The 13,346-nt window shown below is 41.8% G+C and overlaps 1 protein-coding gene across 3 annotated transcripts in view; it reads left to right on the top strand.

The window, feature by feature from the left end:
* Nucleotides 1–13,346, top strand: part of SCRG1 (stimulator of chondrogenesis 1) — a 55,062-nt gene that overhangs the window by 956 nt on the left and 40,760 nt on the right. The window contains exon 2 of one of the 3 annotated variants that reach the window (XR_014171853.1): nt 3,920–5,743. The exons of the other annotated variants lie outside the window; for them this stretch is intronic. The gene's annotated coding sequence lies outside the window, so the exon portion shown is untranslated. Of the gene's footprint in view, nt 1–3,919; nt 5,744–13,346 lie in introns of those variants that run through there. 3 annotated transcript variants of the gene reach the window in all.

Here is a 13,346-nt window from a genome sequence, read left to right as displayed (position 1 = left end):
TATCTTGACTACATCTTGGTGGGGAAGCAGTGAGATCCAGATCCAGAATGTTTTGATGTCAGTGCCCAAAACTTTTGAAATGATTAAAATTATAAGCCAATATTTTTAATTTTATTAAAATTCTATTCATATCACTCAGATTTATGTTTTATTCAACATATCATTCCATATGCATTTATTTATTTATCGCAGAACCAGCTGTAATATACATGATGCAGCTGATATATGGATTTAATAAAAAAAGCCAAGGAAAACAACATTCAGATGCTGACACACTGCTCCATGCATCTATGAAGTTCCTACAAGAATGGCCATCTCCTCTTCTGGGGTTCAGTAGAAAGGATGGGTTCATAGACAGGCACCCTTTTGCTGTCTCTTCCACTTAGCAAAATCTTTGCTTCCACTAAGTGAAAAACCCTTGCTCCTAAAGGAAATCCACATATGCACAAAGAAATGTCTTGATCAAATGGATCTCCCTTTCTGCAGGCACACTAGAATCACTTAGCCAGAGATGATCCCTTAGGTGCTGGCTACATATTCCAGTCTATCACGGGAGCTGCTTTTCTATGAATTCGCCCAACAGTGTTGCTGCCATACTTAAAAGCCTGCAACCACATGGGCAGGGCCTAGGGTCAGGATCTTTCCTTCAGAATAGGCACTACCCACCACTATCACCACCAGGAGCATGAGTACTATTCTAGAGGAAAGACTCGCATGATAGACCTTATTCACATACTTGCACACTTTAAAAAGTGACAGCTGCCCTGCTATCATGGAGAAGTTGGAGAAGTTGATTCCAGGATGGGGCTATGACATGCTGAGGAAACCTGAGTCAGCTCCAGATCTCGCCTGAAACAACTAAATTATCTGACATTTGGCAGCCACTTTGCACTTGCAGCTAAGTGCATTTGGATCTGGACAGGAGATTGCCTGGGGATTTTGTGTATATTGCACTGCCTTGATTTCCATGATGCAAAAGAGGTGGGATATAAATATCCTCAACAAATAAAGGCATTTGAAGTAAGATCATCAAATCCCAGGATGTCAGCTTCTGGGCCCAAGCCAGGGATATTTTCAGTGGATAGATTAATTACTTCTCCTCCCATTTGGACTACTGCAGTGTTCTCTACATGGGGCTACCCTTCTAGAAACTGTAGCTGGTGCAAAATGTGACAGGCAGACTGCTGAGCTAAGCAGTGAGGTAATGCCATGTGTTGCTGGTCCTAGAAGCAATGCCTTGGCAGCCTGTGAGCTGGTGGGTCAAAATCAATCTGGTGGTAGAAGGCAGCTTGGGGCACAAGTACCTAAAACATCCCTCTCCTATTTCAACCAACCTGAGCCTTAAGAGCAGCAGGGGTGGCCTTGCTCACAGTGTCATCAATGAGCATGGACTAGAGGGCAGTGCCCTCTATATTACCATCTGCTTGTCCCTCTATATTACCATCAGTTAAACACAAACTGAAAACATTTTTGTCCACCAAGGCATGTAGTATGTGAACGGTGGGTAGGTTTTAAGCAGATGTAAATTGCTGTACATGTTTAGACGTGGTCTTTTGGTTGTTTAAACTTTTGACATTGTTTTAATTAGAATGTTTTAATTAGGATGTTGCATGGTTGCCCAGGACTCTTCAGAAGGCAGGGTAGAAGCAAAGTCATATTAATAATAAAATGATGATGATGATGATGCATTTATACATACATATACAACAATGTGATCAGTAGCCAGACACACACATCAATGCTCCACCTCAGTCACTGAGATCCTCTGATGGGGCACTTCTATGGTTGCTCACACCCCTGAGGTTTAGTTAGCCTTTACTAGGGACCAACTTTTAGTGTGGCAGACCCTGCCCTGTGGAACTCCTAGCCGGTAAAGGTTTGGAAGAAGCTATTCCTGCCTTCTTTTAGACATTGCCTAAAAATGAAACAAGCCTTAGAAATGTGAATTTTCCTTTATTTATAGTGAGTTGGCCTGATATTTTTCCTGATACCTTATTGATGTTTTAATATTATAATTCTTGTATATGGTACACACCACATTTAATTTTTACAAAAATGCAGGAAAGAAAGAAAGAAATAACATAGCACTTTACAAAGTAGCATGAGTCTGGTGGTGTGGATGTGGAGTGATGGTTAGGCTTAATGCCTGGACCCTAATTCTTGGAATAACCAGGCTAGTTTCTTAGGGAGGTGCTAGTCTGGGTGACGGGCCATTAAGGGGAACAAAGGAATGGGGCTCTGTGTGGCACCCCCTCCCTCAACTTGTGGGTAGTTGGAAGGGGAAAGGCAGAGTTGAGAACAGAGAGTAGGAGTGTGTAAACTAGAAGCTGGAGAATAAGCAGGCTGAAACCTGTGTGGAAGAGCGATGCCTAATCTCTGTTTGAATCGAAGGCTGTGCTATGAGTGAAGCAAGACCCTCTTGGGAGGGTGAACCCTGCCATCGTGGGCTCAGGCTGTATATGTGTGTACATAAACCATATATCATAAAGACACCACAGTCTCTGCTATATCTAATTCCAAAGGAAACATGGTCCCTAGGTAAGCATCTGAAACCCCTGGAATCTCACACCTCTTGGAGATTGGGTTGGTGTGCAGCAATGTGGAAGAAAGGGCTTCTGCCTCAAGGAACTTACACTCTTCATTTCGAGAGCAGAGGAGGCAACAGAGGGAAGAGGAGCAAAAGGAGAGACATTTGTCAACGTGACATGAATGCTAAACAGTGGTTCCCAATGACATCTGAGGCTCACAACATACACACTCTTGCTATATTATGCTAGATGGTAAATATGGATAACATATGTTGAGAAGCCTTTAAAGTCACTTGTATTAATAGCTGTTGAAGTAAACATATGGGTTTGGAGGCTTTGTTTTTTGTTAAGTCCATGCACCATATGGGAGTGTCGCCATCACCTCTGACAGCAGAGCAAAGATACAATAATTAAATTTCAGAAAAGTCTGTGTGTAAGAAACCAATGAGGAAACATTTCGAAAATACACTATGAATTGAAGGAAACCCCAGGTAGATGCTTTGTAGCAACTAAAAGAAAAAGATTATTTGGAACATGTGCACTAAATAGCACGATGGAAGGAGGATTTCAGGATCTGCGAGGCAAGTCATATTATACAATAAGAGCCCACAGTCATTTGAGAAGTCTGAGGCCACATGGACACCACACATTTAATGCACTGTTATACAACTTTAAACAGTCATGACTGCCCCAAAGAATTCTGGGAGCTATAATTATATAATAATAATAATCTTAGAACATAGAAGGGGGCATGGCTGTGAGAGGATATACAGTAGCTGTCACTCTCAAGAAGGGACCCCTGCACTTCTGAATTTGCCACTACACGGTTGTTTATACAGTGCAGTAAAAGCAGGACAAAAAAAGAAAGCTTCCTGGAACATTTATGGTATGAAAAGTTACAGTCTTTTTTTCCAGGAAAGTACAGGTCATGGACTTTTTGCAAAAGAAGCAACGTAAGCCAGGACTTGTGCAATGGTATTGAAACTGTGATTGTGTTTAACCGCTAAATCAAATGGATGTCTAGAGGCATCCCAAAAGATTAAGAAGGTTTGTATAATTGCTGAGGGTTTTGGATCATGTTTATATTAAAACTCATTGACTTTATTAGGATCAGAGATGGGAGACAAGGAGATAGAAGCTTTCTCAAAACATTTTTGTTTTGTGTAGCAACAATAATATCCAGGATAAGGTGCCATTTTATGAAATATTGATTATATTGTAAAGCAGTTGTTAATTTCATTTTATTGTTTATAATTTGTTTTTGCATCCTGAATGTGTATATATATATATATATATAATGGTTTTTTAATTTTTTAAAAAGGAAAAAATTGCAATGTGAAGAACACATTTAAAATAAAAATGTTACTAACATAATATGTTCTAATCGCTAGTGAACCCAGGACCTCTATACACACTGCCCAGGCTTGCACCCCAGTGAAGTCACTTAAATGCTGCCAACACAGTGGTTTGACTTCACCCCCAGAGGCATGCTCCATTGTCTCTTGAGACAGACAGATGCCCACAATGTAACATGTAATTTGGACTCTACAGGGAAAGGGCTTTTTAAGCCATGTGAAGAACGCTAGTTGTTTCAAGAAAGAATGCAATGATGCAACTTCCACAGTTCAATCAGAAAGGGAGAAAGCAGATTCAGAGAGATTGAGGAGAAACCAACATTTCTCGACATTCAAAAGCAGAGACTTCCCATGCCTCGGCACAACATATGGGATATTTGATGAAGAACAGCACAAGCATTCATGTGGTTACTGATGGATATGCAAATGAAATTAGGAACACATTCTAGGGGGTTGCCCACATTTCAGCATTGTTTAGCTGTTTGTCCACCCCCCTGCCCCAGTTCAATGTAGACCTAGGAATGAAGAGGGGAAACTGCAAACGGTAAGATTGGGGGACACACTATGGCTGCTTTTGCGGTGAAAGAAAAAACCTTCCTTGGACAGAATGCACATTTGATTTTTAAATGGTTTTAGTTTTTACCCCTCTCTGTTTCACTGTCTCCTCCAACCTGATGCCCTCCAGATGTTTTTGGACTGCAGCTCCAAAACATTTGCAAGGCACCAGGTTGGCAAGGCTGCTCTATCATATTTACGATCTTCACAAGAGATGGATCCCTATAGCAGTGCCCTTTGTGTCACTTCTGAAAGGGTCTGCTGAGCTAGTACAGCCACAGAAACATCAAGGATCCTGTGTTGATATGTGCTCTTGGGTTGCCAAGTGAGCAAATAAACGTCAAGATTAGCATGCAGATCAGATGAAAAACTGATGGCAGCTGATTTAGGACTGATCCTGTTCTTAACCTTTAAAGCAGAGCTTTCCAAACTGTGTGTTGCAACACATTAGTGTGTCGGCTGCAGTGTGTACATGTGTTTTGTGAACGCTTCCCACGCTTCCCCCGGGGCTGGAAAGGGGTTGGTTTAACCTCCAGTTTGCTAGTAAAACTGAATTACTGTGTCATGAAATGATACATGTCTAAAAAGTGTGTCGCCAACATGAAAAGTTTGGAAAGCTCTGCCTAAAGGTGTGAATGCTACTTCTGCAATGTGAACAAAGCACTCCAAGTCAGATCAGGACCCCTAGTAAAGCTTGTGTTGGTCTGTCACTGTTTTTCTGTACTCTCTCCTCTCCTGATACTATATCTTTGTGTTTTCCTATGTTTCTCTAGATCCATGGACTTTGAATAAAGTGAGGTTGTCCAGAATGATGCCTTCAGAGCTCTGAAGAGGTGTGGATGATTTAACTTTTTGAAAACCATGCATTTCTATAGTAGAAAATAAAATCCTCTAGAGCTCTTCAGCACTCCATGGGTAGCATTCTGCACAGCTTCAGTTTGCAATGCCTTTTGGAAGATGTGCCTTCTCTCCAAACACAAACAAGTCCCAGAAAGTTAGGCTGGCCTTGTGAAGCTGCAAATGTGTTTGAAAATGTACAATCAAGAAGACACCACACTCAGCCACCTAATTTTAAGGTAAGAAAGAGCAAGAAACAAACACTCCCCACTTCAAAAATATGAAACTAATATGAAGTTTGGACATTTAGTTGGTGTAATAAAAGTATTGCTCTAATATAGATGAAAGTGAAATCCTTTTGCTTCCCCCACAAAAGCCCCTGGACCAATTTATCTGTCATTTAGTAGGCTCAGTTCACTCTGGAGGGGTTCCTGTGCCTGGAAATTTCATCTGCTTTTGCCCAAAAGGGGGGGAAATGTATAGCCACCCTTAGATTCCCCATAAGAGTGAATTGGGAATAAAGAGCTTTGTTTTATGCCGAGCAGCTTAAAACCTGATTCACAGAATGAAGTTGCCAGAGCACAGAGTGACTTACAAGCAGATTGGATTTTTAAAAGAAAAGCATTGGTACAGATCATAGCTGTCAACCGTCCCTTATTTGGCAGGAAAGTCCCTTATCCCAGCGCCATGTCCCGCTGCTGTCCCTTATTGATGATGTCCCGTAAATTTCCCGGGTTTCAAAGGAAGCAGCTCCTCTCCCTCCCTCCCTGCCAGTCAGGGAGGAGGGAGGCTCCAACTGTGTTGCTTGGCTGCGTTGCTCACCCAATAAGGAGTCTAAGAACGACTGGGGGGTGCAGCTTGCATGCCTCGTGCCGATCAAATCGGCCGCGTTGCCTGGGGACTCGCCTTTGCTCAGCGCTTCCCAGCGGAGAGGTGACGGTGGTTTTCCTTGCTGCATCCCCTTTGCTGGGTTGCTGCCCTGTGGGAACCACCACTTGAGGCTTCATTTGGCTGCTGGCTGGGCTTTCTGCCTTTGGCTCAGAGGGGTTCAGAAGTTGAACATACCTGTGCTCTAAAAATCCCTTATTTTGGCTGCTGATCCCTTATTTTCGAGGCTGCTGGTCCCTTATTTTCAAATCTGTAAGTTGACAGCTATGGTACAGATAGAATATCAGGGCTGGTGCCCACTCTTACTATGTGCTACCTTACAGTGTCAGAGAGAGTTTCTGAGATACACAGGTAGGGAGAGTGTTGTTGCAGTTAACTCCTGGTTAGAGGCTTTCTATAGGTATCTGGCTGGCCACTGTGAAAAGAAGATGCTAGACTAGATGGGTCTTTGGCCTGATCCAGCAGGGCTCTTATGTTCTTAAATGCCCAGGCACAGATGGAAGGATTAAATTCCAATTCCCACATGAAAAGGTACCAATCCAGGTTTAACCCTCCCCCATGTGACTTTTTTCTTTTTTCAAAACAATACCCACAGTTTCTAGCCACACATCTCTCATACTGTCTAAGTTTGGCCTTTAACTTTTGTCAGATTTTTTTGGTTAAAAAAATGCCATGATTTGATATTTCATATGGTTTTTAAGATGTTTGTTTTGAGGTTTCTAATTTATTATATATGTAATAAATAAACGATAAATGCATAAAATGACTTGGCCCCAACTTTGCTTTATCCCCCGCCCCCGCCCCTCACATGAAGAGAATCCAAGTATGGCAGATAATCTCATAAAACTCAATTTACCTTTTTCGACACTGCAACACATCTGGGAACCATTCAAGTAGACCTAATAGGTTATGAAGTGAGTTGGAAAGCAAAACGCTCTGCCTCTGTAGATTTTTGGAATACTGTAGTGAAAATCGTAGATCAGGGCCTTAACCTTGGTGTATAGCCAGAGTAGTAGGTATCTGCAGCAATTTTTTTCTAGTTTCCATGGCATCAAAACTCAGAGATCAAGCAATCCTGCAGTGGGGAAAGTGCCCACCACGTATTTTCAGTGCAGACATTTTCACAGACCAGTCGGAACTGTTTACTCCAATTGGAGCACTCATAGGCCAGTGTTTCCCAATTACCCATGCTTATGCTGCATCCTTTTAGATTTGCCTTGAGAGTGTCTTTAAACCTCTTTTGTTGTCCACCAGCATTTCACTCTCCATCCTTAAGTTTGGAATAGAGTAGCTGCTTTGGAAGACGGCAATCAGGCATCCAAACAACATGACCAGTCCAATGAAGTTGATGTTGAAGAATCATTGCTTTGACACTGGTGACATTAGTTCGCCTGTCTTCCCAAGTGATTTGGGAATTTCAGAGACACCATTGATGGAATCTTTCAAGGATTTCATAAATAAATATGCTTAAGCAGCAAACAGTGGTTCTAATCTGCACTAGTTAATATCAATGTGAACAAGAGGAGACATGCTCTTTGTTCTGGGATTAATTAACAAAGAGTATGATTGTAAAATCTTGGTGATGTGTCTTGGTTCCAAAATACTTGAAGGATCCCCTCCTACCATCCCATGCTGCCTGATTCGAAGCTCAGAAGGAGAGACCATTCTCTGTGTCCCACAAAGGGTGGAGAGTAACAAGAGACAGGGACTTTTCAGTGGCTGCACCTCTCATTATTGCAGAACACCTTGCTCTGTGAAGCATGGATGCTCTTCTTTGGCTGTCTTTCACTAATTGGTGAAAACATGATTATTCCAGCAGGCTTTTGTTTGCTATCAGCCATAATGACCATACTTTCTCTATAGTCTCTTTGCCAGTTCATCTGCTACAAAAACCAAATTGTTAAAAACAATAAATTATTATTTAATGTATTTTAATTTTAATTTGTATTGCTTTTTATGATTTTTTCTTGTAATTTTCTATTTTTCTATTTTAAATTGTTTTAAGCCACCCTAAGTAGCACATAGACATTAGAAGGGCAGAAGAGTAATCTGTTAAGCAAATAAAGAAGTACAAAATGATGTGGTATAAGAAACCCTGGGAAGATTTCTTTTTAAGTGGGGTGCAAATACATTTTTGGGAGATCCAAAATGTTCACTTTCCACTTATGAAAGCCTGAGCCGCTTGCTAATACCCTGACATCATTCTGCAAACATTTGCGCATGACACAGTCCCTGTAAAGCTTGGGCTTATGCCCCCATCATTCTACTCAGGGCAAGGTGGGGAGGGAATCACACTTTTCCAATTAAAAAGCAGTTTTCTCTTCAAAGCGGCTTCCAATTATCCCTCCCCAACAACTTCCAGCTCAGATTAGATGGTTTCGCTAGTTGGGATCCAACCATCGGAACACAGGCACCTCTTTAGGATTCAGAGCAGGTGGGAAACAGGCTGTTGGCAATCAAAATTCCACATTAATATTAAACTAACAGTACTCAAAGCTTAAGCATTTGAAGCAGCTGAATATTCTACTGTACCTATTACTGCCAACAATTGGATTCCACCCCCCATCCCAACCTATAGAGCAATACTTTCATTTTTTGGCTTTGGATGAATGAAAATCCTTCTCTCTGCTCCAAGAAAGGCCTCATTAAATGGCCCAGTGTTCTTGTTTCTCTGCTTTATTCTGGGAACACTAAGTCACCATAAACTGCCTTCGCCATCCACATTAAACCACGTTTATGACTCTTTGCCTCAACAGAACAATGTCAAATACCTCAGCTGGATGGATTCCATCGAAGTCTTGAGGCTACCAGGCCTTGACTATAAAGACTGTTTTCATAAGCTTAAACCACTTTTCACTTTCCTTCCATCTGTAAGGGCTGCTTTGCACATTTGGGCTGCAGTCCTGTACACTCTGACTTGGGTGTAAACTCCACTGGACTAGATGGGAGTTACTTACAAGTACACATGTGTAGAAGTGCACTGCACATGTACACGTAAAATACTTTATGTGCCCCCCATGTGACATATGAATGCACAGTTGCAAGTACATGAATCATATGGGTACAAACATAGGATATGCCATAACTCCCTGTCAAGGCATACTCTAGTGGCAGGGCCAAACGCCAAGCAGCAGCCAAAGTTCACTAGCCGTCAAATATTGTTCTGAGCCTGCCTGCTCTGTCCTAAAATGATCTGTGTTGACATTCCCAGTGTGTTCTTAAACCACAACCCCCACCCATCCATGAACCTTGGATATGCTGGCTGGGGATGTTGGGGATTGTAGTCTAACATCTGGGCATCCAAGGTTGGAAATGGCTTGCCTGGGGCTCCAGGTTAAGGAAGATGGCACTCCTGGTCATTCAAGTCACATTGGGGATGCAAAATTTTACTCCACTTTTTCTGTTTACTCTGCTTGAAGTGTGGAGCTTGCAACAAATTCCTTGGAACACATGACTACACAGATTCTGTGCTCCTGTGGAAACTAATGTATCGGTCTTAACCAGTTTGGATGTGGTCAGATTAAAGAACTTGTTGACTCTGTGCCAAAGGGTGAGTCTTTGTATCAAAGACATTAACTGCAGCTTCTCATCTGCTGAAATCCATATGCAAGAGAGAAATGCAAGCACAGGCACAGTGTTTTTCTTTGCTTCTCTGGTTAATGCAAATATTGGAATGACCAGGACATTCTGAAGATCATTTTATGTGTTACATTTCAATTATTATTATTATTCCCCAGCCACTCTTCCAACAGGAGATTAAAAATACATTAAAACATCAGTCATTAAAAAACTCCCCATATTATATGCACACACAAGTACACTCTCATGCACACACATGGCTAATGCCATCTGTATTTCACAGTGTGAGTGAGGGGTACATATCATGGAAGTGCTTCTAATGTAGGTGCCGTGCTACAGAGCTCCAGGTAACTTTGAAACAAAGCAGCCCCAGCTCAGAGTTAACCATGCATGGCCATTATGTTGTGCAGGTCTAGAAGCTCAGGACAGGACAAGAGGGTTCTCAGTCCGAAGGCCCCTGCACTTCTGCAGTGCAAGCCAATTGGAATCACATCTCTACTCATGCTTACAATATAGATAGAGATCACATTTGATGTTCTGCATCCAGAATGGTACTGCATTGTAGATGCACATTCACATCCCATCTCCATGGATGTTTCCAAGCCCAGAAAAGGAATTTGATTGAAGAAGCCTGTATTTACCTGCAGATCTCCCTTGCTGAATCACAGAATCATGGAATTGTAGGTTTGGGAGGGGCCACGAGGATCATCCAGTCCATTCCCCTGCAGTTCAGAAATATTTCACCCAACCTGGGGCTTCAATCCATGACGCTGAGATTAAGAGTCACATGCTTGAATAAAACAAATAAAAGTTAATATTAAAAGAAGAGTCACATGCTCCACCAACTGATCTGTCCCTTAGGGCTTCAAAATGGAGGAAGCAGGATGGGCACACTTCTTAGACTGCAAAATTCCAAATAATGAAACCATAGCATTTCCCCATTGGGGCTGAAGACCTATTTTGGGAACAAACAGCATAACAGTTAAATCAATTACTCACACCTGCCTTTTTCATTGCACATTTTGGGATACTGAATGCCTGCAGCAGGGAAGTGTCATTTCCAACTAGCTGACTGCAAGAAGATTATTACCACACTGTAAAGTTGGCATCCAAAAGACAGAGCCTCAGATCTGTTCTACTTTAGAGGTGATGGCAGGCCACAGCTGAATGATTTCATTCTCTTGTGTAACATTTTTATTCACGAAAAAGAGGATTTCAGCAAAGGAGACATTTATATACAAAGTATTGCTTTTCTAATTAGATTCAAAACTCTCACCAGTAATTAAAAAAATTACATTATACTATCACGCATTGTATAAAAGGAAAAGGGGGAAAGACGTATGGTGCAGTCTATTTAGTATCATTCATCCCTCCCTTCCTTTAAGGAAATCAGGATTGCAGGCAAGTTTTCTCCACATTTTTATCTTCACAGCACTGTGAAGAGTCAAGACAATCTCTCCCAAGGTCACCTAGTGAACTTCATGGCCGAGTGGTGATTTGAACTTACATCTTCCCAGGCTTAGTCTGATGCTCTAGCACACAACTCTCATTCCTTTCTGAAAATGGAAAACAGAATATCGTGGCACTTAACAAAAACCTTAATGGTGCAATCCTATGGTCTTTGCAGGGAATGCCAGTCATCACTGGCTATTCCTCTCCAATTTTAGAGAAATAGCTCTGATGCCAGAGAGGGAGATCTGATGTTAAATTCCCCCTTCCCACTGCTACTGAATCCGTCAACACCCTGTCCCAACTGACACCAGAGTTTCAACATCAGTAAGGTCAAAAGGTGAGTGCGCTGGGGCAGGAGCAGGGAATAGCTTGAATTCAAAGGATTCAGAGCTATCTTAGGCTTTGTAACACATTACCAGCTTAAAATGCAGCAAGACTGATTTTTTTAATGCTGCATTTCAATTTGCATTTTGTGTGTTGCTGTACCCACCAGTACAGTACAGTTGAATGTGTCTCTTAAGTTGCCTGTTCTCTGTTCACACCTGTGGGCAGAGAGGGAACATGGAGGTTTTTCATATAACTTATGTTTTCAATTTGGTTTGAAGATGGGTGGGAGGCAAATGCATCAAAATGCAGTATTTTGTAAGAAACTACAGGATAGGTGTGACTTGGGGCTAATGTTGTTTGCACATGGATTCACAAACCAATGGTGGGAGTGGATTGGAGGCAGAGTAAAATGGGAGTGTGTCCACAGCCACGGACCCCTGACACACACAAACACCCAACCTGGGGGTATCTAGATCTCTCTCTCTCTCCCATTTCCTTCTCATTATTTCCAGTGGTAGAAAAAAGTTCTTAGAAATTTAAACCAGAAAACCAATAAAGAAATGTGTTCACGTCTCCCCTGCCTGCTAGAGCCGAACAGGGCATTGGATACAGGGGCTGAAGTGCCTTTGGTTTTTGTTCCTTCCACCTTAGGACTGCAGCCTAACAGATGTATTATGGCATAAGTTTTTCTGGACTAGAGCCCACTGCATCAGATGGAGAGAGCTCTAGTCTGTGAAAGCTTATGTCATAATAAATCTGTTAATCTTTAAGGTGTCACAAGATTCTTCTTTTGTGTTTGCTGCAACAGACTAACACAGCTGGAATTTGTCATTTTCAAAATTTCCACTAAACCCCTGTATTTTAATAAATAAACATAGTCAATCAAGAAGATGCAGTCATGGAAAGGGAGTACTTTCAGGAGGTGTTGAATAAAATCTTAAGGTTAAGGATTGTCAAAATCCAGTTACAGAAATCCTGAATAATAAATGAATATGTCTACTAACATGATGGGCTGAGGAACATCTGCTGTAGACATTAAAGGCTGCTCCTTTTGCTCCTTGTCAAGTTAAGTAAAAGCAGATTCTAATCACGAACACTTTTGCTATCTGCCTCCAGCAAAAAAAGAAAAGAAAAGAAAAATTGCCATGGCAACAGGGCCATATAAATGAGAATGTTCAAGTCATGGGGGCCTACAAGGAACTTGCAATTGGTGGGGAGATACAGGGCAAAGAGTGGATGGTTTGCCCTCTCTTTCCCATTCCTATGTCAGTTAATCTCCTAGTCTGCACATGGACTTTAAGAACATAGATAGTATCATTAGTCCATCTCGTTCAATACTGTGTACACTGATGATCAGTGGCTTTCCAGGGCTTCAGGGACTGGCCATTTCTAGCTATCCCTGGTGATGCCAGAGATTGAACCTGGAGCCTTCTGTAGGTGCAAGACCCATGCATGCTCTGATCTATGCCCCTGCCCTTTAAAGAGTTTGTAGAACCTGCATCCACGAAGCACTTTGAATGATGCCCATGTCCTCTCTGGCCCAGAACTCTCCTACCATACTATTTCCTATCCTCCATGTCTACACGAGTAGTATTAGTAATAGGCAAGGCTATATTTTCACCACCTGCATTATATAATGACACTGGTTTTTATCATATGTGTCTTATCTTATATCTTTGTCATTTTAAATGTTGCCACAAGCCTTCCAGCTAATGTGGGAGAAAGACTCCCCCTTACCTGACTTACATGATTATTAGTCTCAGGTGCATCCCTCAGGTATCCTTTAGTCCCCACCCAACCTCCATTTCCTTTGCCACCATATCCA

This window comes from Podarcis melisellensis, assembly GCF_964234715.1.
Source record: "Podarcis melisellensis genome assembly, chromosome: 9".
Taxonomy (NCBI): domain Eukaryota; kingdom Metazoa; phylum Chordata; class Lepidosauria; order Squamata; family Lacertidae; genus Podarcis; species Podarcis melisellensis.
This window is presented reverse-complemented; position numbering and strand designations above follow the sequence as displayed.